The sequence below is a fragment of the Chlamydotis macqueenii genome, chromosome 2 (assembly GCF_036417535.1).
Source record: "Chlamydotis macqueenii isolate bChlMac1 chromosome 2, bChlMac1.mat, whole genome shotgun sequence".
Classification (NCBI taxonomy): Eukaryota; Metazoa; Chordata; class Aves; order Otidiformes; family Otididae; genus Chlamydotis; species Chlamydotis macqueenii.
In genome coordinates, this window is record NC_141557.1 from 93,009,518 (window position 1) to 93,037,472 (window position 27,955).

General features: G+C 40.2%; 1 protein-coding gene and 1 long non-coding RNA gene across 2 annotated transcripts in view; one reads left to right on the forward strand and one right to left on the reverse strand.

Annotated features, from left to right (window-relative positions):
• GALNT1 (polypeptide N-acetylgalactosaminyltransferase 1) overlaps positions 1–13,111 on the reverse strand; it is a 99,473-nt gene extending 86,362 nt beyond the window's left edge. The window contains exon 1 of the mRNA XM_086740440.1: positions 12,662–13,111. The gene's annotated coding sequence lies outside the window, so the exon portion shown is untranslated. The remainder of the gene's footprint in view (positions 1–12,661) is intronic.
• Positions 1–27,955, forward strand: part of LOC147601726 (uncharacterized) — a 284,880-nt gene that overhangs the window by 214,325 nt on the left and 42,600 nt on the right. The gene's annotated exons all lie outside the window — the stretch shown is intronic.

Genomic DNA, 27,955 nt, shown 5'->3' on the forward strand with positions numbered 1-27,955 from the left:
TTTCCTATTATTTACTCATTTGAAGGCTTGAAACAACCAACTCTTTCGATTATTATCTTTTTGGTGCCAAGGAAGTTGTTATAATGTTATGTATTATATGTAGAAATAGAGAATTTGGGGAAAAAAAAAATTGGACTGAATGTATACGTAACAACATTAAAAATACATCCACACATTAGCATTTCACTTCTTAATAACAATGAAGTCCTTAAAATCATATCATTTAGTGGCATTCAAAAAGGAAAGTGAGAGAATACTATCACAAGCAGCCATACTGTTATTTGTAGTATAAGAAGGTAAGTCTTTCCTCGTAGTTTCTGGGACACTATAGTGTAGAACACATACCTACCAAAGAAACTAGGTCATGACTAAATATCCAACATTTTAATTTGAAGAAAGTCTGAGCTGACAGTTGCTTTATTAATTTTCTCAGACCACCCTTCTGTGCAAGTAGCTGTCAGAGTCAAGAAATAAGCCTTGGTTTTCTCAATGCACAAAGGTATCTAGTTTAATTTTCATGTAGATAATACTAGCATGAAGACAGTGAATTGAGCTTCTTTATTCCTTTTCCTCACGGTATTCAGAAAGTAAAACTAGGTTATCACACTCCCTAATTACATCAGCTTACATACTTTACATGTATGTACAATACATTAATCTTCTCTTCATCTTGTCTGCAGTCTGCTTTCCTCCTATTCTCTTTGGTTTTTCAAGAGAAGAACAAGAGGTAGCATATCTCCAAAAGAGCCACTTTATAAGCTAATTATCTCTTCTATGAGCAGATTTAAAACTACTCCCATTTAAAAACAAACAAACAAACAACAAACCAAAACACTACATTCAGTAAATTCATATTGAAAAGTTCATAAGTGAACTGTGGAAACATTGTATAAGGGAGAAGAAACATAACCAACTACTCATTACTGAAAACAAAGTGGTTTAACTTTTACCACTGCCATGTTCTGAAGACCTACTTTGTAGAAGTAGATGGCTACTTTTTTATAATTTAAAAGAATCAATTGCAACAGGAGCAGCAGCACACTAAAAAATACCTCATGGAATGTCAATGTTTAGAAATAAATTAGTCTATCTGCAAGCTGCCCTTGCTAAAATAAGTTATCTTACCTCGTGGAAAGCAGAACTGGGGGCCTGATCTCCCATAGATTCCAGTGAACAGTAATAACCTTAGCATCTTGCTCTTGCTGTCCCTTACGAGTTCTCTTTTATTGCTCCACCCCCAAAACATCCATTCCCCACATGATACTATTATATCTTCCCTATGTCTCTTAATTACCAAATCAGCAAGAGGTACCACATGCTAGGCTTTGTTCTAAGGACAAAGTATATCATCTGATAAGTCAAAAACATGGCTCACTGGTGAACTAGCAGGCTAGAAAAAGAACAGGCAACTCTTGAGCTGCTGTCTCTCTTTTTCCTCAGCATCAATCTTCTGCAAACTTGTGACAACTTAATATTTTCAGGACTTTTTCCAGAAAACTTTGCCAGTTTTTCCAGAAATGCTTCAAACTTTTTGTATATTAAAATTTTGTCCTTAACTTTCCTCTCTCCTGAAAGAACAATGTAAAAAAAATGTTTAATTATAACTCTCTGAAGCATTCTTTTCGAAGCTGAACAGAAAACAGTATTTCTTCCACAAACCTTCATTTACAGTAGATAAAGATTTTCAGACATATACACAGTTTTAAGACAGAAGTCTCTTAAAGTGTCCTTAGTCTACATACAGTCAACTTCATAAGCTTGGAGGATTTCAGTAATGTTCCTCCATAAGCCTTCAAGCTTTTATAAATACCTTTTTTTTCCCTCCATCTGAAACTAATCCCTTTTGGAAAAGGAAGATGATTCTTCAACAACTGTTCACATAAGACTGGCTAAACTTTCTCTTTCTTATGTCTGAGAGGGACTGCTTGGCCCATGCTAAGTTCCACAATGCCAAAGCAGAAGCAGTTCTAGCCACCACCAAAGAGCCAAGCTAATCCCCTTTCCTCCAAACTGGAATACTCAGATTTGGAAATGTTTAAACACAGTGTTTGTCACTTGGACCACTGTGTTCATCTCCTCTTCAGTATGCCCAGTCATAAATAGATTTCAATTTACTTCCAAGATGCCAGTCATCCCTTTTCTCTTAAGGATGTATTATTGTCTCCCTCTCTTGACATATCCGAGTTTACCTTTTATTTAATGATTTCATACATTGTTAAAACATAAAAGAACTCATTAAGTTACAAAAAATACATTGAAGTATCTCTAATAGATTAAATTATATCAAGAACTCACATGCAATGGAAAATACAAGACCTCCTGCCTTTTCTGGACACTCTCCAAGCACCAGTAAAGTAAAATGAACATTGTCAGTAAGTTGACTTTGAGGTAATTTTCTTTTTTTCCTGAAATACCTGAGTTACAGTAAAAAAAAAAAAAATTTCTGAAAAAGGTTGAGCCTCACTTTCAGACAGCCAGGTCCCTATGATATGTCAAACTAGATCTCAAAAAACCCAAATTACTAGCAATTTCTATTAGTCTGACTTCTTTCAGATACATTTATCCACTTCTATTCTTGAATCACTACCGCATCCTTCAGAACAAAAATTACTGACACATCAAATCACTCATTGCACACCCAAACAAATGGAAGAAATGGAGAAATCACAAATTATGGAAACCTGTTAAATTGGTATGCTACAACAGTAATCAATAAGAGCTATTTTAAACTAACAATTAACCAGCATGTTACAAGTGACAGATACAGAAACAAACACAGTCCCTTAGAATAACAAGAAATTGTTTTTTCTGCTCCATAAATTGTACAGCTCACCCCTGCAGATGGAAGTCATAGTGAATCATAATTTCATTAGCCTCTGCAACAAAAGACGGTTTGATTATAAGAAAGTTGGTATAAAAAAAAATTTACTGCATTGGAGTTGAAAATTTAGCTAACAGGATCCCAAGGTCAAACATTCAATATGGAAATCAGTGCCTGACTTGCATGTTATTTAAATCTGGGCTCTTCTGCTTAGAAGTGATGACAATGAAAGCCTGCTCATTTTAAAAACCACCCCGTTGTGGATTCTTTGTTTAAAAACACTAGTGATCCAAACGAGCGGATTAGTGCAAAATAGTGACCACAACTCAGTGCTATTCAACTCTGCTGCAAATAACATGAGCTATGCTAGAAAAAAATAAAAGCATTGTTTTCCTGGTAGAAGCCAAGATGTTTTATGACGTTTTCAAAAAAGAGGAAAATGTGCTTAAAAAGAGTCCTTAAATATCTTTCAAATATACATAATAGTCATGAAATATAGAGAAACCATTGTTTCAACTCGAAGAAGTTCATACTGTGTTTGGGAAAGTACAATTTTTTGGGGGAAAAAAAAAGGAATAGTCATGATAGTCTAAAACTGCATAAGAAAGCTTTGATACAATCCAAAGCAAGAAAATTACATATTATTGTACTTCCGTGAATCAGATCACAGCTGAGATTGGGACAATTGCTTTCTTGCACATCGCAGATTTCAAGAATTAACTGGCTGCAGAAGAATGATTAGTTTTCCTGGACATGGAAAGACAAAATAAAAAATGTGATTTGACAACTCTGCAAAATCCAAAAGGAATGAAAAGAAAGAAACACAAAGAAGGAAGGAAAGCAAATAAATAACTTCCAGAAACAAAGGGACTGGTTTTCTGGTTTTTATAGGGTTTCTTTTTTAAAGATTTAACAAATTCAATATACAAGATTACTCAGTTTCTTTTGAGCATTGGGTGTCTTACATTTTTTAAAAATTAACTACTGCAGATGTAAAGTTCTCATGGTTTAGAACTACAATGCAAAATTAGATATATAGCCTGACAAGCACATATATTTTGCAGAAGAAAAAAATTTTGTGCTGGATCTGCATACACAAGATGAACGTTGTTTTAAAGGGTTTTAACCAGTTCTGGTTACTCACTAGACTCTTAGAATTGATCATGTTTCTTAAACACCCTTTTTCACTCGATGAGACGACACCATAGCAGAGTAATGTGAATAATATTACGAAATAGTACTTGAATTTGTAATGTCAAAAAAAAAAAAAAATAGCCTTTGACTTTTAAAAACTGTACCATATGCATTTTGAATATAAAAGCTGGGGTTTTTTCAGATGCTTTTGTCAGAGTAACTCTGATTCTGCTGTACTGCATTAAGGTATCTTTCTTTCAACTACACTTTTACATGAGCTGATAGATTGTTTAATATTTTCTGAAGGAGTCTGTTAGCGTTGCTGGACAGTCACAGTACCAAATTTTGACTAATTCTTTAACATTTTGTACAACAAATTAGTATTTCAACTATAAACACACAAATTATTTTAGACTTGATAAAATACTAATGCAGCTCCCATCTATTCAATGAATCTACTCATAGCTGAACATCAAATACAGATTTTAGAGCACATAAAACCTATAATAAACCCTATTTTTTTTAAGACATACTACTAACACTTTATAAGCTCTCAGCACATTAGAGTTATTTTGAAGGCTAGATTATCGACCATTTACTTTAGGAACCCTGCATAGCTGAAGTAGTCCTTAAGGCTGATGTTGATCTGTACATTTTGGAAATATTTTAGCCCAATGTTAATAAAAATCTGTGATGTCGTACATTAAAACCAAATTGAAGCTGAAAAAAAACTACACATTTTTGATGAGTATGCCATCTAACATATCAGCAGCTGCCCCATTCTGTTCTGGTTTAGCAGGTAACTTCAGCTTTTACAAAGAATAAAGAATTCCTGTGCATCCTTCCTGTCACTTTATTCTCCCTATTCACTTCAGTGCCCAAATAAACCACAGTAGAAGTTGAAGAAAAGGGACCACTGAGCAGCTTGGAGTTGTCTTCCCACAGCTATCTTAGAACACATTTCCAAAACGTTAACAGTCTGTTCTTTAAAGAGACCAGACACTTAGATTAAAGCTAACTCTCAAGCAAATGCAAGTTTAGCTTACTGGACTTTCCTATCCTAATCTGTAACCCTTTTTACAAGTGAACAGCATTGAAGTAAGGAGTAAGTCCTGACAAGAACCTAAAGGCCTTTCAAAGTTTGTGAGAAGGCACAGAGAGTGTATAATTTTTAATCTGCATTAAGGCTCCTGAAGGTGGTACTGTGCTTTTCTACTTCCTAAAGTTACTGAACTGAACAACTTTGTATTTTTCATGCTGTTTCTGAGATTTTCAGTTCAGGAAAATAAACCACAAAATCAAATATTTAAAAATGTTAGCTTCAATTTTATAACCTCTCTTTGCAGGTAGAAGGTCATAAGGGGCAAGTTTCAATTTCTTGAAATAGATATTTCAAATAAATGTATTTAAACTGTAGTACCTCTCCTGCATTTTAGGAAGCTTAATATTTGTAGTATGATATGTACATGTCTGCATTATCTCCAGAATTTGAAAACTGGAAAAAAAAAAAACTTAGGTTTAGTAAACTATTACTAATTTAAGTGCCTGTATTTCTTAAACTTCTGATCAGTGAGCCCTGAAGGAAAAAATTCTAAGAGTACACAGGAAAAGGAGCGAACAAAGTCACACACTGCTTGTAGGGGTGGGTGTTTTTCAGCTATTCTAAGTATACCTGTTATTCTGAGTATAACTTTGGAACAGGACTGCTCTGGTATGTCGCCTTCAACCATTTTTTCAAAGATAAAGATAGTAGACATTCATTTCATTCACATGATACTATAGACAGTAGAGTTTAAAACCACAAAGTGGTCTTAAAAAAAAGTTCTGTGGAAATGCACCCTTAACTTCTTTATGACAGTCACTAACTCACAAACTGGACATTCAAAGTAGTATTCCAATCAGCAGAAATTGAAGTAATTTCTTACAGAAGTTCTTTCTGGAGACAATAGTCAAAGCTGAGTTTTGCAGCTAGAATTAGGTTTCAGCTCTGAGTTTGAAAAGTTTATCAATCCCAATTACCTTGAGTGCACAATGAACTGAAAATAAAATTAAACTAATGGATTTATTTAAACTTAAATGATTCCTTAAAGATTCTTAAAAAATGCCCTATCAGTGAATGTTCTCTCTTCAATGTATTTAATGCAGAAACATCATGAACAGGATAAGCACATAAGAGCCCAGGTTGTTCTTAATGCTAAATTATTCATAACAGTAATCAAACTGATGAATGTCACAGAGAGTGAAAGTACGACTCCAACAAATCCTATTTTTTAACCTGCAATTAGTTTGCACTTGGACCATCTGAAGATTCAGAAGCCTATTGTGGGGATTTTTTGCTGTTGTTTGGGGTTTTTTTGTTTGGTTGTTTGTTTTCTTGGGTTTTTTTTTAAATCATCATCCAGCAAAGTTAAGAACTGACCACATGAAATTACATCTGCTCGTCACCCACTTTTGGCTGGAGCGAGAGACAGCTCTATGCTTGGTCTTAGTCCTTGCTTATCCTGGCCACTCTAGTTAAACTCATTTTAGAACACTCTTGTGGAGACATCAGACTAAGACCAGTACTGGATACCTTTTTCTCTTTCTAGAGGTCCATGGTCATTTGATTCATTCTTCATTCTGCTTTTCAGTCAGCTTCTTCATTCAGATATGTAATAAGCACTTCCAAATCTCTCTCTACACACTGATAATCGATTCTAACTTGCTACCAATATTGCCGTCTCCTGGTCTATTCCTCACAGTCGCCTCCAAAAACCCCCCAAAATTTGTTTCCCTCTCCGCAGAAGAATCTTGGCATTATCACTTCCTTTTTAATTTTCAGTGTGATTCTGTTTATCATTCACAATTTGCATTAAAGCATTGCTAGCATACAGAGTCCAGGCTTAAACGGCATGGAAAAAGATAAGAGTGACTTGCAGCTATAGAAAAATAAGCAGGTTTGGATTCAAGCTCTTCAGGCTCTATCGGCCTTCGTCATGTTGTGCCTGTAAAATGAGGCTAGTACTCCTGCCTCCTGTAGAACTACTTAATGTGAGATATTTAGGCACTGTGATATTATCATAATTCCTGTGGCCGACAGGAAGCACTAGCTGAAGCTCTGGAGTCTATTCTGATGCACTGTAAAAAAAAAAAAAAAAAAAAAAAAAAAAAAAAAAAAAAAAAAAAAAAAAAAAAAGGTCAAAGAACATGACATATGCTCTTGCTTGCCTGTAATGAGTTCTCACAGGCAACCTGGATGTCGAATACCATTCTGATTCAATTGTTCCGCATAATTGGGATGACAAATTTTGTCATATGACTTCACTTACACATCAGGAATTCTCTTACACGAAGAAATACTGGAACTCAAACAAAAACAGTACCGCAACCCATTACAAAGAAATACTATTTGTACCAAAAAATGCTAAGAGTTTATCTACAGTAAGAAACCCCACAAAAAAAAAAAATCCTAGGGATTCTACCATTTGTGCAGCTTAACCAATACCAGCACTAGTGAAAATAAAGTAGACTTTCCAAAACATTTACAATATTACACTGGCTTGCAATTTACAGGATAAAGTTTTAAAAAGCAAGATGACCATTATGATACAAAAGAGCAGTTTACAGATTCTGCCTCCAAAGGATGCTAATGCTCTTTCAGCTAGACAACAGAACACTGAACTGGCTTATCTTTTGGATAACTTTTCTAACACAGTAAAGTTTCTGAAAGTTGATACCAGCATGGCACAAGAAAAACAAGTAAGAAAACACTTCCCTCCTTAACTAAGAACGAATTTCACAGCAGCTGTACATCAGTTGGTCCCCATAGCCTAAACTTCCACAGCAGCAAACTGCTGCTGCTTTCTACTGTTCTTCACCAGCAGTAACTTCTCAGAGGAGAACAAACACAAACATCTTAAGGACCATCAGATTACGCAGAATAGCAATCTACAACACAAAGAGTGCTCATTATCCCTACCTGTATCTATCTCTTAAATGCTGGAAGAGATCCAGTAATAAAGGAAAAACACAAGAGCCGAAACTATCAGTGGGAGTCGCAGTGGTCACTGAACACCGATTTCAATGAAAAGGCATCATTACAAAACTCTGACTGTTGAGGATAATTTTCTAATTTCACAGAACAAAGCTGACCACTCCAATACCAAAACTAAATACTGTAGTAAAAAAAAAAAAACCAAAAAAAACCCCCAAAAACCAAACACAATAATAAAAAAAAGTTTTGAAGCCACTTCACAATGAAGTTCCATACCATAGTTACCTACCACATAAAGGCAGAAGAGAAGAAAAAAAAACAACTTGTTTTTTTGGGGGAAATAAAGACCTAGATCACAGAAGCAAGGGTGATAAGTGATATCAAGAGACAATCTAGGGAGACCATCTTGCCAAGGCCACTTCTTCTTAACTGACCAGGTCTCCAAGCACGTTTGCTTTCAGTGACAACTAAACACACCCTTCTACCTTGAAACTGCTACGTTCCACTGGCCCATCAAAAAAAGGCACAAGAAATCAGTCATATTTCCTACAAGAAACTACAAACCACCTGCGTACTCCAGGGCTTTAGCATTCAAGTTAACTCTATGGATTATAACCAGACCTTTATGTGAACCCGATTGTAAGAATGCCTCAAAGCACTGGGAGTTACTACAAAAGTACCTGCACAAGATATTTATGCAGTGTTCAAAGTCACAAGCTTCTAATTTAACCAAAAGTAAAGGCTCCATAAGAATCTTCATATTTCACAGGGTAAAACCATATTTAAGCCATCGAAAAGTGAATAATAGAGCAGTTAGCCAGCTCTTTAATACATTAGCTAAAAGTATATCAATTCCATTGATTTTTATGATGGGCTGATTTCACATAATGGACTAAGCTCGCTAGGAAGACTGTAAAAGGAAAAAAATGCTTTGCCAGAATTAGCAGAAGATGGTGTCAAAATGCTTTTATGACAAGCATACAGTTAAAAACGTTTTATTTGGAGATATTAAATTTAGACTACCACTGTCAAGTTTGGTGCTAAAAGTTGAGTAAAAGCCATGATTACAACACTGCAGATATATTTTGCAGATTTCAATTATTTTTCGCTTTAAATATTTTGGTTTATTCCTAGCCAAGAAACAGGAAGCTTGGACTATGAATATCTAGTCAAACTTCAACACAACAAAAAGTTAACAGCAGGATGCTTCAAGGATCCATAAAGCAAGCAACATTTAAAGGCACTAATTAATGATCTGGAAAAGAAAGTAGAAAAGTTAACAGCTATGTAGGTTAGTCAAGCACAGAAGACCAAAAATGGAGCCAATTGGGAGCTAATCAACCATGACGTACGCAGTGGCAGATAAAATTTGATGTTAATAAATGCAGAAGAAGTGTCACTGGAAGTTAAAGACAGAATTATTACTATGGTCAGCAATCTTCTAAATTAAGTAAACCTAGCAAGATCAACAGGATTACAAGCATCCTCGTGAAACTGAAGGAAGATCTCTGCTCAATATAAGAACACAGCTGTTGAAAACTAGAAGTATCAAGATTCAAAAGCAGCCGTGGCAAGCACTAGCAAAACTGTAGTATCTTCATATAAGACCAGTACTTCATTGTTAATTGTTACTTGAAAAAGGCTGCTGCAGTATTAGACTAGATGTCTGAAGAAACTTGTATAAAGATAATTAGAAATTAATACTGTTAATACAAAGAATCACAAAGCAAGACATGAAAAAATACAGTTATAAGTAGACAAAATGTGAACAGAAGGGAAATAATTTAGACATCAAAAATTAAGATACTGCTCAGTGAAAGTGGGAAGCACACAGTTCGGAGGTATGCTTTTTTTACATAATGCATAACTAAACATTCAAAGTAATTTCTAGTGCATCTTTATTATAAAGAATCTGCTAATAGTCAAAGAAGGATGCAAAACTGGACTGGGATGAAGAACATCACATTTAAGAATCCAAGTCTACTTCTATTAAGTTTTGGTGTAAGGCCCACAACAGAAGTATTCAACATCTGCCTCCTGTAACACTTCTATCTGCCATAAGGTATTCATCTAGGTGAACTCTAAATAAGCTCCAGTGCCACAATTTCAGGGCTCAAACCACCATGTTAGCCCTCCAAGGGTGCGAGGACGGGGCGGAGACGCACCAGAAACACCACCTTCCAAACAACTTTAAAAATCAAGATCCTGACGAGCAACACTAGAATGCAAAACATACACTATAACTTGTCTTAAAGGACAGCACTACAGACTTCTAGATTTTGGTCGATAATTTAACACAAAGAACTCCAAAATCCTTGAAAAAATGATTGGTTTATAAGTATGAAACACCATCATTCTCAAAAGCACCACTCTAACTGCTAAAAGGTGTTTTAACACATCTTATTTAAAAAAAAAAAAAACCAAACCACAGTTCTATTTCTATTTGTAGGCCAATCCTTTTCCTTGTCAGCACCGAAGGCTCCCGATACAGGTCAGCTTGCATCTAGAGGTGGTTCCTTTGCTTCCACATAGAAGACACTTAAAGAAACAGACTGAGTAGAACTACAGAGCTGAAGACAATACCATCTTGGTCCTGTGAATCAAACTTTTGTGCCAGGTGGACAGTCAAAGACTTATCATGTGCATTAAAAAAAAAACAAAAACAAAAACCCCAATAACTAAAAATATAAAATGCAAAATCTGTCAAGAATCTCTTGTCTCTTGAAATAAACATAATGTAAATTGCATTCAAATGATTTAAGTATTTGGAAGTACTCTATTTTTAGATGAGTGTCCTCAGAGCTACTTTTGTTCTCATCTCAAAAACAAACATCACACTCTTTCTGTGAAAGAAAGAAAGAAAGAAAAATATTTAACAAGTTTACAGCCAATATATATTTTACCAACATGTATGCAACAAAGAAAGGACAATAGGGCACTATTTCGCTAAAGCAGCAATTTGGCATTGACATTTATTCTAAATTACCTCCATTCTTTCTCTGAATAGCTTATTCCTGAACTCGCTTGAACAAATCTACTTTGAATGATGGGGCTGTAGGGAAGATGGAATTTTTGTATAAAAGTGAAACAGTACCACCTCACTACTTGGATATGCAACAACTGTCACATGGCATTTGTAAAACATTTCTGTGACTTTCCTTCTTGTCTTTGAATTGCCCCGTTCCTACAGAAACGGGATACAAGAGGAATAAGGTATCTGCATTCACACAGCTTACAACTCTGACAAGCCAGGAATCATCCAGTAAGTCCAATTGTTATCACCTTGATCTCAAGGGTGGCTTGCACGTGGTGTCCTTGCTAGGTATCATTTGTATCATTTTTCTGAAGATGACCATGCTGCTACAATGTCCCTATTCAAAATCATTTGAGGTACATTTATCTCTGACACGCAAGCATTTTTTTTTTTTCACAGATAAGGTAAACCTGATCAAATGCAGCAAATTCAAAGTGCTAGTAACATTACTCAAAAAATGCCAACATCACAGAAGGACATGGACAAACTTCCAAGACACAGAAAACGATGAAGCTGGCACTAGAAAATGAAATGCTTTCTCCAGTATAAGCAATCCTTTGTATTTACAAGAAAAACTAGTTCTGTGATGTTCCAAGTGTTCAGAGTAGCATGATCTTCACTGCCTTTGCAAAGGAGCGAAGTCGAGAGCAGTAGTGTATAAAAATACACGGTTAGTTACATAGTTTTGGTTTGCACAGCTGTTGGCTACGTTCATTTACAGTTCATGTAGTGCCAACATCATTTATATAAACAGAAGAGGCTGGTTCACTCCTGTTCATCGCCATAAAAGTTATTTCTCTCAGCAGCTGCTGCACAAAAATCAGTTTCTATTTCAGTACCTCACCCTGTAAGTTTACAAAGTGGCAGCGGGTTCCAGAAACTGTTAAAAACAAGCAGGACCAAAAGAAACTTGGTTGTACTTAATAACAAACCGGGGACAACGACGACGACGATGGACCGACACACACTTCTGCTTTCTTGGAGTGGAAGGAGGCAGTAACCCTCTGTTAACACGGGCACAGTCACATGAAAACTCGGTTGCTTTAGGCAACGACTCAGATGGACAGCCTCAGTTTCCCCGGCCCTCTTCAGCTTTACGAATTAAAAAGAAATCAAAGGCAGCTGATCCGGATTGCAGCAGATAAGGGGAAGTCTAAAATATTACTCATAGGTTACGCAATAGCCATTAACTGATCGAACTGGACGTGACAGCGCTGGAGGGGCAGAGCCGGGGATGCTGCCCAGGCGCTGCCCCGGCCACGGGGACACACGGACACGCTGCCGGGGGCCCCTGACATCGAGTGGCTCCCTCACTCCGGCAGCAGCAGCCAGACCCCCCCAGATCTCCCCCGCCCGCCCGCCCCTTTCCCCGGCAAGGAGCAGCCCAGGGCCGGGGCGGGGGGCGCCGAAAGGCCGGGCGCAGCCCGCCTGTGCCCCCCGGCCCGGTCCTCCCCGGCGGCTGTCCCCCGAGCAGGGACCGCGGCGAGGCTGCCCTGCTCCTCCGGCCGCCCGGCGGGGAGGAAGCGGTCATCGTCCGAGGCGGCGGCTCCCCCGCCGGCGGCCGGAGGAGAAGCCCCGCGTTGCCTGAACTTGGCGCTTCCCTTTCCCCGAGCTCCAGAGCGGGGCGGGAGCTGGAGACGGCGTGGGGTGAGGGGGGGGCGGGGAAGCGGAACCCGAAGCGCCCGGAGCCCACACTCACCTCGGCCCTCTCCGTCGCTGCGGGGCGGCCGGCCGTTGGGGACGGGCAACGGGCGCCGCCGGCCCCGCCGCTGCCGCGCCTGTCACCGGGCGCCCGAGGAGGGGAGTCCCGCGGGGTAAATCCTCCGGGCGGCGGCGGGGACGGGGACGAGCCGCGCACCGCCCGCTGGTCGCGGCGGCCGCCGCCTCGCACCAACTTGAGGCGCGGCCGCCGTTGCCGTTGCGCAGCCGGGCTGCCGGCGGCGGCCGCTGCCGCTACAGCCAGGGGAAAGCCGGCGCCTCCGCTCGCCGCCTCGCTCCACGGACCGGGAAAGGAGCGCTGCGCTGCGCCGCCACCGCCTCGGCCCCCTTCTTCCTGAGGCTGCCGGGAGCCGCGCTCCGAGCGCAGCGGCGCGGTCACAGAGAGCCCCGCGGAGCAGCAGCAGCAGCAGCCACCGCCGCCGCCTCCCTCGGCGCCTCGGAGCCCGCAGCTGCAGCCCCCCGGCGGCGCCCGCCCCGCATGCCCCGTCCCCCACGCGCCGCCGCCGCCGCTGCTGCTGCTGCCGCCGGCGCCGCCCCCGCCCGCTCTCCCGCGCGCGCCGCTGCCGCCCGAGCCCTCACTTCAGCGCCGCGTCCCCATCACCGACGCGCGGGCGCTGGCGGCGACGCGGGGGGGGGGGGGGGGGGCGGGCGCAGCCCCGGAGCGCGGCCCCGCCTCCTGGGCGGGGCCCACGCGCCCCGCCCCACCGCTACCCCGGATGTAAGGGGGGGGGCGTGCGCGTGCCCAACGGCTGCGGGGGGGCCGGGGGGGCTCGGTGCGCCGGAATGGAAGTTCGTGCCTGTTCGCAGTGCTGCGCCCTCCGGCCCCCGGTACAGCCGAGCCGTCGGGCGCCGGTCCCCGCCTGTCCGCAGGTTGTGGAGGGGCTGTTGGCTTTGGCCTGTTCTGGTCAAACAGGTGGGTGGGAGCGCCCCTGGCCTGCGCACCCCGCAGCCCCCTGGTTGTAGGGCGCGGTGCCTGTGCTTCCTAACGGAGCTGCGAGCAGGGGCTGCGGCTTTGCGTAGGGCTTGCAGTGAACGAGCAGGTGCCATGTTCCCCAGGGTCGTCCCCGCAGCGCTGGCACCTGCTGCACCCGCCCTTACTTGGGCCTTAAAAGTCGGTCCGGTCTAGGAGGGTGTGCACGACCGACCATCCTAGGCCTTTGGATGGGGGCTGGCAGCAGCAGCGGCTCCCAGCTCCTCGCTGGGCCAGGAGTGGCTTTGGCATAGCCGTTGTGCTGCCAGCATGGTGAGACAGTGGCCATTGAGGTGCCATGGTTGAAAGAAACGCTGCGTTGGGTTGTGCTGTAACAGGACTCTCCTTAGCAGTGGCCCCAGAGCAAGGGAGTAGGCCAGGAGTGTGGGACCCGCTGCAGCACCAAGGTGCTAGGCATGTGCCCTGTAACATTGTTTGTGTACTAAGGTTATTTAGTACAGCTAGAAAATTACTTCAACCCCTCCCCCCTCCAGGTATATTTTGACACTGGAATTCTAGGAAGTGTTTTATCTTTCTCTGCTCTTAAATTCAGCTTTCTGCAGTTTATAGATCAAAGTTTATATGCCCTCTTTAAAAAGTCTAACTAGCAAAGTTTCAGTGAAGAAAACACTGGGTTTCCTTGACGAATGAATCTTAAGTTTCTGAAATGATGTATAACTTTAAAGAGGTATTTGTTTACAGAACCCAAAAACCATGCTATGCTCATTATAAACATATTTAACAAGTTATTTGGCAGAAACCATATATTCTAAATAGAATTTTAAAAGGAAAAAACCAAAACAAAAGGTGTGCAAAGTTAGGTGAGTGCCAAACACTGTCACACTGATGCCCTGTGATTTTGTGAGGAATTTTGCTGATGCTTCCATTTCTCTCTCTCTAAAGAACTTTCTGTTTAGACACTGACTGGTTCTAGTCCTTTACCCACCACACGCTTGCAGCTGCCACTAGCCCTGTGGCATTTTTCTCTAACCCTAAGATTGATATTTTGCTCTCTTTGCCACATATGCAGGTGCTACTTGCTCTTGCCTCCCTCTAAAGTAACTTTTTAAAAGGCACTTAGGTTTTCCAGCCATCTATCTGGGATACTTTTTCTTCAGACAAAACCGGTAAGTTTTTGTCTGTTGACAAAGCTCAGAGATCTGTTGAGGGTGAGTACTTCGTTTGCTAGGTAGAAAGCATACGGGACCTCGATTCTCTGTATGTTTTGACGTATGCATCTTTTGACAGATGTGTACTTGCCTACTTTTGCAAGCGTTAAAAGAAGACGTTTCAGGCCCAGCCCTTTTAGGCAGGAGAGGGCAGGCAGCAGCAGGGTGATTGCACTTAGACTCCAGCTGCCTGGTCTCCCCTCACTGGGGAGAGTCAAAAGTGGATGATGGATTCCTGAGGAGAGGAGATAGCTAGCCAGAGTAAGCTGAGGATTAGACTAAAAGTGGCTTTGACTAATATTGACTGAAATAGTTTGAATAAAAAAAATTTTGAAAAAATGCTTAAAATTGTAGTCAAGTGACAGAGTAAACATACATATAAAAATACCAAGGTAGCCAACGCATAAACAGTAGGACAAGGAGGCATTCTTCGCCCAGCGCAGGACTCGCGCATATGTTCACCTTCAATGAGCTGAATGGGATTCTTTGTGTGCTTAAACAACTTAAATGTTTGAGCTTTGCTGTGTTGCCCAGCTGATACATTAATCAGGGACTGTGTACTACAGCAGGCAGCTTCCCTGTCAGAGGTAACACACACCACTGCAAGAACTGTAGAGCTGCCTTCATTTAGCATGTATAGGATGGAAACTGAGTATGTGTGTGTTTGTACACAGGCTGATAATATAAGAAGTATCAGGCTTTCCTATGCCCAATATATGTGGTTTCAATTTACGCTAAAAATTTTTAGCAGGCATTACCTATTGTGTGCAAGCAGTTTACCGTATGCAAGCAGCTTAACACTTGTTCCGTTATGATTGATGATGCCATAGGATGTATCCCAAATCCCTCTGGAGGAATGTCTTTATGACACCTTGATTACCTACTCCACCACATTGTAACCAAGTCCTGGAAACTCACTTAGCAAAAATGTTATAAATTTCATGAAGAGAAGTCAGCATGAGATGTCTAGATACAGCCAAAGACACTTTAAGAAGTGATGTGAATTCACTAAACCATGTAGATAAAAAGATGTAATTTTGCAGTAAGTGTACATTCAAAAATCTAGTCTACAATTTAAGGACTAAGTTTATGACATTTGTATTACGAGAAGTATATCAAGATTCAAGTTTATGGATTGTGGAGCACCACTAAGTCAACTTTGCAGAATTATTATTGGAGGAATCTTTTAAAATATATACATCTTAAAGCCATGCGAAGAAATAAATAGATTTAAAAAATCTTTGTGATGGTTTGTAATTACTGTCAATGCTATCCTTCTGATTTCATGAGAGACTTCAATTACTATAACATACATACTGCAGAATGCCTAGAGGGAGGTGGGGGGAGAAGTCTTTTTCTTGCTTTGGTTACATGTTTGTCCAAGCTGTGCCACTCCTCTGATGTGCCCAGAACACCACAAAATACCAGCTCTGGGGCACACAGCTAGTACACTGCAGAGAGGGACCTCCTGTGTAATTTGGACTGTAGCAGGCACTAACGGGCACAGTTGCCTGTGTAGGTTTCCATCCTACACATGTGGCCCACCTACAGCTGCAGAGAGGCGAATTATTGACCAAGACAAATCCCAAAGCTGCCAAGTTGTGGGCAGAGGAGGAACTCAAGCTCAGGCTACCTGCAAGATAAACAGGCACTGGGGGCCAGATCCCACAGACAGGGCACACGTAACCGTAATTCCTGTCAGCAGCGTGGCTTGATGTCGCGAGGACAACAGCCAGGAGCAGCCTTGCCAAACAATCCTTGCAGAACCAGGATTAACATGTTCCCCAGCTGAAGCAGGTCACTGTGTCAGGGTTGGGCAGTTTGCTGCATTGGAATCTGAAGCAGCATCCTATTTCAACAGAATGCAACGAAGCAGTACCTTAGTGGAGGTCATTTTGCACTCATTCAGTGTTTAAATGGTGTTTTTAAAAGAAAACCTTAGAAATAAAAAGTATATTTACATGCCAGCTACAATCCACTTTGTAAAAAAGAAAGAAATATGTAAATACTGTCTTCACATCAGCTTTGAGGAAGTGTTTGTCCCACTAGAGCTAATTGCCAATGAAGAAATTGGCATTTATTGTTGAGGTTGTTACAAAGGGCATCATAAACTGACTTTATAATAGCAAACGTTGAACTCCATTTGCATTATTTCCATTGCATTGTCTTTGTTTTACAAGCTGTCTACAATAGCTGTTCTTGGAAGGTCTCCAACAAAGCATTCTCTTTGGGGCTACTAACTGCAAATAAGATTAAAGCTTAATATGTCTGGTAATCAGTTTTCTTTTAAAGAGTGCAATTTGATTTCTCATGGTCAGCTGGGATCCCACGTATCCTCATCTCTTCTGCTTTTCGGCTTGCTGCTCTCAATAACGCAAGAAGGCAATTTGCCAACAGATGTCCTTTCACCACTTTTCCTGAATTGGAGTGTCATCTGAGAGGTAGTCATGCACGGCTTCTACTCCAGAATCCAAGACTATTAAATGCACCTTTTTTTTTTCCCTCCAGCCTGGGCAAGAACAAAGCGCTTTATGTCCTCCGTTTTTTCCAGTGACATGCAATGAATAAAGACGGGTAAAGCTCGTTTGCTCAAACCAAGCAAAAGGCAGCAGCAGGTAATCTCTGTACTCCTCACCTATGCCACTGATGTGCTCCGAGAGCTGCAGCTGTACTGGGTGAATTTTTCTTGGTAATAATAAAAATACCCTTTTGGGCAAATGGCAAGTAGGAATGAGAGAGCACCACCAGAACTTGTATTTCTTTCATTAACCCAATCCCACCCCCCTCCCAGCTGCTCTGATCTCACCTCACTTGTAAAGGTGGGAGGAGGGAGCAGCTGGGATCTGTGCTTGTACCCTGGGAGGAAGGGTAAAGCACTTTCTCATCTCCCGGGGGTACAAGGGTCCCAGCACTCTCGCTTCCCATGGATGCTCCCTGAGGCCATGAGCGTACAGCTCTTGCCTACTTTTCTCCTTTGCTGGGAAAGAGTAAGAGGGAGAACAGGTCTCCTTCACCCCACTCCTTCCTCTGATTTGGACTGGAAGTAGGACACTGTCCTGTATTTGAGGAGAAAGTTAAGGACAGAAAAGCAGCGAGACTGGACCGGCAAAGCTGTACTGGGTAAGCCTAGCCCTACAGATATTGTGCTAGTTTGACAACCTTATAATTATTGAATCATTTGGTACCATGTGCCAGCTGAAAAGCAGCCACGCTGTGCTACTGCCATCTACGCTGCAATATTGTACCACAGAAGGGTCAGGAGTTGCAGCAGACCATGAATCATTAAGGAAAGAGTTTAGTAAAAGAGAATGCTGGTGGCGACTCGTGCACTTTCTTTTCAATATTCCTAAAATTCATCTTGACTGATACTATATTTTTCCTGTTGGGCCTACTGGAGCAAACCACCAGAGGCTAACATTTTCAGAGTGTTAGTTCCTCAATGGGAGCTAGTTTCTCAAATCTCCATCCTTACTTTTTACTCCTGTTAACTGTCCTATTGAAAATAAGCCTTAGGACGACATCAGAGCATACTGGTATATTCATAAGTTTGGTTGTCAGAGGTCCAAGATGATTTAAACCAAGTTTGCCAAAGAAGGAGGTTGCTTCTAGATAGAAACATTTCAAAGAATGTAAACACCAGCTTTCAGAATGTTGTTAGAAGGTTTTGGCAGGTATGAAAGTGCTTCCATTCCCATCTACATTAAACCTGGAGCATATTCATCATTCTTACACAGCCTGTTGTTATTCCGTATGTCATCATTTGTTTTGATACTTATTGCTAAGTTCTGTTACAGGAAAAAAGAAGAGCACTGTGTTTCTAGAGTATTTCTGGCAAAGCAACATGTTTCAATGTGGAGCAAAACATTTAATCCAGTGACAATATCCACAACTACAAAACGTGGATGTTTAAACCCTAGGAAAAAAAGTAATTATTACACTTCATTCAAATACACATGTGACCAAAAGGACTGAGGATTTATCACAAAGTCAAAGTGACTGGTCCTCTTTTGGAAGAAATATGAATGAGCTTTCTCCCAAGAAAAACAGAAGTGGCCTGAGGGCCACATAAAGGTATAGTAAACCTCTAAAAGTTGAAGTCTCTATTTTATTTTTACCAGAGTAGCTTTATGTTATGGATAAACAAAGACAAGATATAATTTTATGCGGCCATTTGAAAGTTCATAAGCCTGGTTAAAGCAGCTATTTTCAAGCAGTCTTAAAACCAACAGTAAAACCAGCAACTAATACGTTTGGCTGACATACTGTCCCGTCTACATGATACTAAGGGCTGTCTAATGCCATTCGTTCTCCCCGCAGATGGGATCCCAGTGTTCCTATTTCAGCAGGATGTTTTTGTCACTGACTTAAAAACAATAAGTGATTAAAGCAAGAGCAGATCCTAAATGTTTTCACATAAAAGCCTGTCACAGATCTCTCACCCAAATGCTTCCATCTATCCTTCACTGTCTACCACCGCTGTTAACACAGTGGGTCAGCAACAGAACTTTTTGCCAAACGTGAAACGAGGCAATTTTATGGGGGATGTCGGAGGACACTTGGAAAACAATTGCTTGAAGGAGAAGGTACCTTCTGAAAAGCGACTGTAGAAGTGGCACCCGAGGGCTTCAACTTTGCAGCTCGATGGCTTCTACAACAAATAGGCTCTGCTTATCTACACAGAAGAGGAAGTGGGCTTCCCACAGACAAGTCTGCAAAATGAAGGTACCGTCTGCTCCACACGTCATAGATTAACCACAATAAAAAAGGCTGAATTCATCAGTGTAGAGGTACACGGCATCATTAAATTGTGCCTTCAGTGACAAGTGAATAGTCCATCTGCCTTCAGCAGGTTTCTAGTGGAGACAATAAACAGTTGTGTTAGAAAAGCACTATTTGTTATATATGGCTTGTGAAGCACAAGCAGCAGAAGAAAGCAGGAACATTTATTTGTAGTTACAAGCATCAGAAAAAATTACTAGCTGGTAAAGGAAGTGGACTGATGTGGTAAAAATACACTACTAACCACTCACTTTTCAGGTAGGACAAGCCCTTAGTGAGTATTTGGTAGTTTTTCCCATTAGTCTGATGTTCCTACAGTAAAGTATACACTGATTAGCATTCCCACAGGTTATTTCCAGTCAAAGGACTCCACCCATCATCTAGATTCCAGTTTTATTGCCTAATTAAGGTTTTGAAATGGTCAACACCCACTGCAATTCAATGATTTAATCACATTTACCTAAATGACACTGCAAATGAGCTACGCCTGCAGGAATTGATGGTTTGGGTCAGACTAAAGGACTCTCCAGCTTCCTATCCTCTCTCTGACATCATGTCCTCTCTGTGACACCCTCCAAAGTGGGTACCCAGAAAAGGATTACAAGGGCCATTACTAACACGTGGTGGCACCTCCTCAGCTTCCAGCCGAACTTGAGTTTAGTTTCTCTTTTCAATACAAAGCTGATTTGCAGTTCACTTATTTTCTATAACCTGCAGAGGTCTGCAGCGGCAATAATCCTGTCGATCATCCTCAGCCAGATCTCCACCGACGTGCGTGTTTAATTGGAATGTACTGGCAGTACTTAGTTGCTGCAGGTGAGATTTGTGGCTGTGTAGGCTGCTGGCAAAAGCAAAAGGCAAGTATCACCTCTATGCCTTAATTCAGTTTCTCCCTTGTGATCCTGCCTAGACCATAGGAATTCATGTGCTTTCCCTAGGGTTTTGATTTCTGGAACCAGTGGACAACATGTGTGTAGGGTCAAATAATTTATCCCAAGAGGCTTTTCTGTAAAACCAAGGAATAATCCATCACTCAGACTTCTTTGTTAACAATTTTCAAGTATTATGAAATTGGCTAACATTCTTACAGCTCTTCTTATTCTTAAATCCTTCTACCACACAATCTCAAAGTATATGCAAGTATAAAATATTTTACCCAGGATACATTTGAGTAACAAAGGCATTCTAACAAGTTTTCTTCTGTCTTGCTGTGTAGCAATCATCTTTGCTATGAAAACATTCACTGCCTTCCTTCTAGGCTTGCACTGATTTTAGACAAGGTGGGTAAAAATCCATCTGAAGCCTGATTCATAAAGCTTGCACCAGAACAGAGTACAGCATGGCTGAGCACGAGCCCAGCATGGAGGGATTAGAGAACAAAAAATCCAGCACCTCAAGGTAGTACTTGGCAGCTGCTGTTTCAGCCCTAGAGCTACAGCAGCTGCCACAGCCAAAGCAGCACTGCTTGGAAGAGACAAAATAAAGATCTGCCTGAACTGTTGATCTACTATTCCTTCCCACCTTGTGGCTTACCTGCATTTTTTAACTCTTCCTTTATACAATGCAAATAGTTCTACCTATTTGCATTGCATAAAGGAAGAGTAATCTGATGCGGATCCTGGAGAAAGACTACATTTTCATCCGTATTACACAGTGCAGTCACAGAAATCTCCCCTCCCTTTTCCCCAGCCCCAACGCAATATGATGTTGAATTAAAAATAATGATATGATGTTAAATTAAAAATAAGCCACACTATTTTTTTTCATATATGCTCAGAAATCCTAGCAGAGGTGGACAGTACAGAAAGATGATTTCACCAAATGTGACAAGCACAGAGACGTGCAAGCAGTGAGCTGTACACTTAGGAGAAGATGAGAAAAAGCGGGAGCATATAGTCTAGAACTAACACAGCAGCGTTAAAGCAAATTCATGTATTTAATTTTCTATGAATCTATTTTCATACCTTTCTTTTCCTCCAGTCCTTTCTAAAAAAAAAAAAAAAAAGGTTTAACTCTCTAGAGTGCCATTTTTGAGATGGTTTCCCATAATGCAAAAGAGAAAAGTCTATGAGCTTTCCAGTGTAAGCCAGCAGCAGATGTGTGTGAGCAGAGAGCTCAGTAAGTAGGTATTTCAGACAACTTAGATAAAGTGCTTAATACAATGCCCAAATACCACAAGTCCCAGTGGGATCTTGAAGCCTGCTATGGAAAAGAGCTGATGGAAGAAAGTCAAAGACAGCACAGGAATGTGACATTTCCTTTTCGAACCTTGGTGTGAACCCATCAGTCTGACAAAGTCAACAGCAAGACGCAGCATGTGGCAGTGGGCATGGAAGGTAACAGTACCTGTTTAGGGTTATAAACTGCATTCCAGTTGCCCCATACTAATTCTGGGACATTTCTATAGTGTCTTGGGTCATCACTTCCATCAGAGTTGAGAGTAAGCACAATATCATCATTTCCAAAATACTGTTTTGAAGTTGCACCTTTGCAGCTAAACGAAGTCTTGCTCTTTGTCTAATTATCTGAATGCACACAAGAACTGATTCCTATTAAAAACTGGGAACATTGGCACTTCAGTTAGCGTAAGGCTTAGGTAAGTGAAGATGTTGTATACTCACCATATTTTTTTATCTGAGGTTCTCATAGCTGTTGCTGATGCAACCGTCTCAGTCCCATTCTTGTTAGACAAATGGCTACACTCACACCAAGGCCAGGAGACACCACACTGAATCCTAACGAAACTTCTTGTGACCCTGTAACGCAAGTCAGGTTACCACTGGTTTTTGAGACGCAAACTGGGGTCTTGCATGACATGGCAAAGCATTCAATGATGTGGTGCCAAAAGGATTCAAGGTCTTACCTCTTCTCCGACTCCTATGCTTCACTATTAAGCCACGCTCCTACTTAGTTACATGCATCTCACTTTTCACTACAGCATACCACTGTTCAGCACAGTTTCAACAGTAAAACTTGCTTTATTATTTGAAATATCCTTCTTTGGATAAAGAGAAGGCCTTGGATAAAGAGAAAAAAAAAAGGTAATTTCTTCAAAGATACACTCCTGTCTTGCAAAGTAAGTGTTAAATCTCCCTAGCTGAAAGACTATTTATGGTCTGCATAGTTATTCTTTCAGGGTATGACATCATCCTTAGCACATGCATAACGCATAACACAGTAAATTATTTTCCTTGAAAATTCCTTTAATTACTCTCAGATTGTTAAACATCACCTAGTGGCAAACTGGTAACTGATGTCTGTTGTCTGAAATTGATTTGCATGCTTATTTCTTTTGTCCACAATAGAACTAAAGATGTAAATATTTTAGGATGCAGGGCAAAAATGATGCTAGCTTATTTGCTTTTTTCTAAACCTGTATTTATTTACTTTTTAAAAACAGCTTTTTGTATTGCAAACAATATTCATTCACACAGTTACGCATCCTTTGGTATTACCTCAGCTGCAAAATCCGATTTTCTACCCAACCTTTGATGTGGGACTTCAGCCTTATGTGCAGCCAACTTCTGCCCATAGCCACTCTCTCTGATTTTGCAAAGGAGTGACCTTTTGAAGTCAGCACTGTTTTATTCACTCAGTATCCACTCCAACTACTTGAACAGTATCAGTACGATCTGAGGCCTCTGAAAGCAAAAGGTTTAATCAGAGCCCCTCATTCAGTCTTTGGGAGTATTCTTCAGAAAGACAATACAGACTTAAAATTGATTTCTTGCAGGACCTCTGAGTGGCTGCTGTAAAGAATAAGGAGACGGCATTGGTACGAGTCCCATCAGGAGAATCACTTTAACCTGAAGAATGCTGGAATTCCCAAAAGCTGAATAGTGAGGAAAGCAATTACCTGAAAACACAGGCGGCAATGTTTTGATGTTTTTGCTGTTGCCTGGTTCCTCCTGGTTTTCGGAGTTGCTTTTCTCTTAGTTCCAACAATAAAGCCAGCATCTGCAGTTTGCTGCTGTCTACTCAGTTAAGCAAGTGGCAAGTTGCTTTGTTGGCAAAGTTGCGTGGATCAGGCCCTTAGTCTGAACACTACTGTCTGTAATGAATCAAATAACCTCCAGGGCATTTCTCTTGTATACAGCACAGTTATTTACTTCCATATAAATCATGCTTTTTAGGCATGAAGTGCTGCACTGCTTCTAACACTCAAACACTGATGAACCTCTTGGTCACATATTCAAACAAAGAAGGAAATGCCTCACTTTGAGTTTCTTCTAACTATGCTGCCAATCAACCACAGTTTATATTTCTATTAAATAGGCTGATTTTCTTTCCCTCATGTGTCCAATATATTTTTTTTGTTTGGGGTCTCATAGTTGCTTACCTTACTACATCCCAAACAACAGGCCTTGTTGTTCTGAATGGAGCCTTTATTAGGATTGTTGTTCTAGAGGCACTTCCCTGGAAATCTGATTGAATTTTTAGATGAATAGATACAGAGTGAAGAAAGGAAATGTACAAAACTGATTATTTTTCTATTTGAAAACTAGTTTTCCTGCTGTTCTAGACAGATGGAGAGGGAAAAGAATGGTACTTAATGAGGTGGGACATACTGTACTTCTTGACAGCACTGCTGAGCCAGAATACCATTTTTTAACATGAAAACCAATGCAGTAGATAATGTGCCTTTCAAACACAGCTTTAAAGTGAAAACCAATACATAAATCAAATCATCTCACCTAACTTTCTCATAGAAATGGTTTGGTTTTATTGCCTCCATTTGTATTTATTACTGCTTCCTCTTCCTCCCCTTTCCTATCTTTTTTTTTTTTCAAAAGCTAAAATAAACAGATGCTAGAAAAGTAACCCTCAATATAAAAATACCTAAAAAAACATGCACATTTTCCCACAAATTCTTTCAAAGCACGCAGGCATATGGTCATGCACTGTAAGACTCATACTGAGCTCTGGTCAGCGTGGGACATTGTTTTACACCACCAGAATAGAAATTCTGTTCTAACTAAATCAAAAAGCTTACAAAGTTTATAAACTTACAAAGTTTAGAAATTCTCTGCTGGCAAGAGTGAATTGTCCTCTGCTCTGAAACTAAAGATTGAAACCATCTGGGAAAAAGAAAAAAAAAGTGTCAATTATCTAAAATGAGCCTCTGCTTTACGTCTAGCTTATTAATAAATATATAGTCAGACCACATCAATTCTACTGTGCAATTCCAGCCTGCAGGAAGCTTATCTTAGGCATGTAATTTCGGAAGCATGCAGAAGAGAAGGCTCATCCAGAGCTGGTGCAGTCAGTTGGAAGAATGCTGTTGACTGGAATGGATTTCAGAGTACCCCAATGCGTAACAGACGGATGCCTTTGGCTGTCAGCATTGGAGTTACAACAGCTATAGTTTTCTACACTTCCTCCAAGCTACAAAGCAGCCAGAGTTACCTTGACTATCAGAGATCTTCAACAGGTTGGAATGTTTACTGAGGTCTACAATCCTTTCTCTCTCAAAAATCCCAATGGCAGTAAGACTCTTTTTTTCAATTAAGGCCAAACCAGATGACCCCTGCAGCAGCACTCAAAAATGTAGCTTTTGAAATTTCACAAAGCCAACTCAGACTCTTCAAATGTAATTTTGTAATAATTCTAATGTAATTGTTGTCTTTTGCCTCGGAGTTTTTGTGCCTATGTGTTCGAATTATAATTTTTAAGCCAAAACCTAAAAGCATTTTGCTGTAAGTAACAGTAGATGTTAATGTAAAAGCTAATGGGGATTGTGCTTACCACTGAATAAGGCACAAAGGAAAATAAGAACCCCAAAGAATTTACCATCTAAGAGCTCATTAAATTCAGTGGGACTACTTCCAAGATCAAATGAACATTTCTGGGCTAAGTATTTGTGAGATCAGTTTCATTTTGCAGATGTAAGACACAAAATTGCCCGTTGAGAGTGGGAGAATAATTATGCGTCAGTGGAGGCATGTACTCACTAAGCTCAATGGCAAAACTTTAATGACAGTAGAAGAGCCTTCTGGAGTGCTTTTTACATACACTCACACACTTCTATATATGTATATAGAAGTTTTATCTTTATATATATATATGTGTGTCTGTGACCTCCAGTTACCATAAATAAATACTAAAATCTCTCTCAATTCATGTATATATTAAAATCCAACCCATCACTGCAGTATAGGATATATTGTAACACGAGAATACTTAAGCTAGCAAAGCAAGGGGGTGGTTAGGAGACAGAAAAGAAAGACTTTCATACAGGTTGCAACTTCATTCCCATAAGACACTAGAGGCCCCAGTTCGGATTTCAGAGTCACGTAATCTTCTTGAGTATATGAAGTAACTCCTCTTTCTGGAGGAATTCTAGCTCCTGCTATGGTCAACGGAGAGCTTTCCTCTACTTCCAAGAGGGATCCACCCAGGCCTTGCTCCATCCAAACATAAATCATTCAGACAAGACTATGGTGTCCCTGATGCAGGAGTTGAGTCATTTAGTTACATGTTTTAAAGCACTGGATGATTCATAATCAGCAATAAAGAAAAAAAAAAAAACACCACCAAAAAAAACCACACTTAACCAAGCCAGTTTCTTATTTGGATTGTTTCAGATGTAGCAAAATTCCCTTTTTCCAACCTATGGTACAGTTTTAAACAATCAGTTAGAGCTTTGTGAGAGTGGGAAAGTGGATATTGACCACTTCGTCGGGATTAGGTGGGTTAATAGTCTGGCAAAATGTAAGGAATTAAACCTAAAAATTACAAGGGATTATGATCTGCAGGAAAACCCCTACATCTCACCATGCCATTCAAACTAGTTTCTGGTATTAACACTGAGCTCCTACCAGGTTTAGTTTTTCATTTGTGTTAGCGCTAAATTAGGATTTATGCAAACATTCCTAAAATAGGATGAACATATTGTATGTTTTTAAGTATGAGATTCAAAACTGCTTACATGCCTACAAAATCATCATTGCTCCATCAGTTAAAATTACATCCCATATTGCTCTCATTTAATCAAAAGCCAATCTTCTTAAGTTATTAAAAAGAACTGGCTTCTTGACATTAGCTAATACCAACACTAAACAAACAAACAAAAATTAATAGCTCATCCAAAAATTAAGGCAAGTGTGAAAAGGAAAAAACTATTTTAATATAATTGGAGTAGACCCCTTTCTCCAAGAAATAAAAAGAAAATACTGGCAATTTTCAGAAAGCATTGGCAGAGCACACATTAAGAAAATAATTTAGGATTTCATTATGGTAAAAGACAGCAATAATATTTCAGATTTCGTAACATCTGTTTACAGTCAAGATTTTTTTTTCTAAAGTACTATAAATTGGCAATTGTTTATCTACAGTAATGGACTCAATTACTGCTTCCCCCGATTATGCAAGGAATATATTCAGTAACTGAAATAATTAAGCAATAAACATATACTTTCAGCTACAGCAGAGCCTTGCCAGCATCAATTCTGCCAAATCAGAAGACATGCACACATTGCCACATCAGTTATTTGCACTTCATTTGTCAGTACTTTGTCCTTCGGTCTTCACTTCTGTAATGTGAATGTACTCTTGCCTTGAAAAGAATTAAAGTTATGGTCTGACCACACGCAGTTTGAAGAAATAGGAGCGTGACCTTCAGCACTACACAGAAACACACACATGTCAGAAAACAAGGTTATACAGCATTAGGGAAAACACTACATGCAAACTTACACACATTATAAATGTCAATACATTAATAAAAATTTTGAAAGATAGATTTTGATTGCAGAAAGATCTGTACACTATATGCCTACATTACAGAGATATAATTTTTTTTAAAAGTCTCCCTCAAAATCTCTGTTTAAACATCATCATTTGTCCCCAGCCTTTAAATCTGTCAATAATATTCTTAATTTCCATTAGTTTTTCATGCTTTTTTCGTAGGCCCAACACTTAAGTTGCTGATGGTTGCCTCGGAGAGCCTAAACCTCCTTAACTTTACTAAAGGCCACAGGAGAACAAAAATGCTTCACACCGTCAAACTTGCATTATCTGACATCTCTTAGAACTCACTAATTGGGAGAGACAGAATGTCACTGCAGATTAACGCACCTTCTTTCACTTTAAGCACCTGAGTTGAATCTAATCTGCACAAAAGTGACTAAAAATCAATCTAATCTGACAGTGGTGAAATTATTAGGTATAATTATATGCATTCTCAGATCCTTAGCTGGAGAAGACAGATTCCTTGGAACCTTTCAGGAGAGGAATTTAAATTATATTTGTAGGGTTTTTAAAAATCAAAATCATGCAGAAAACATTTGCTTTCAATCATAAAAGATGAAAGGTGATAAAGATATTATATTCTGTTCATATCAGCCCTTAATATTTG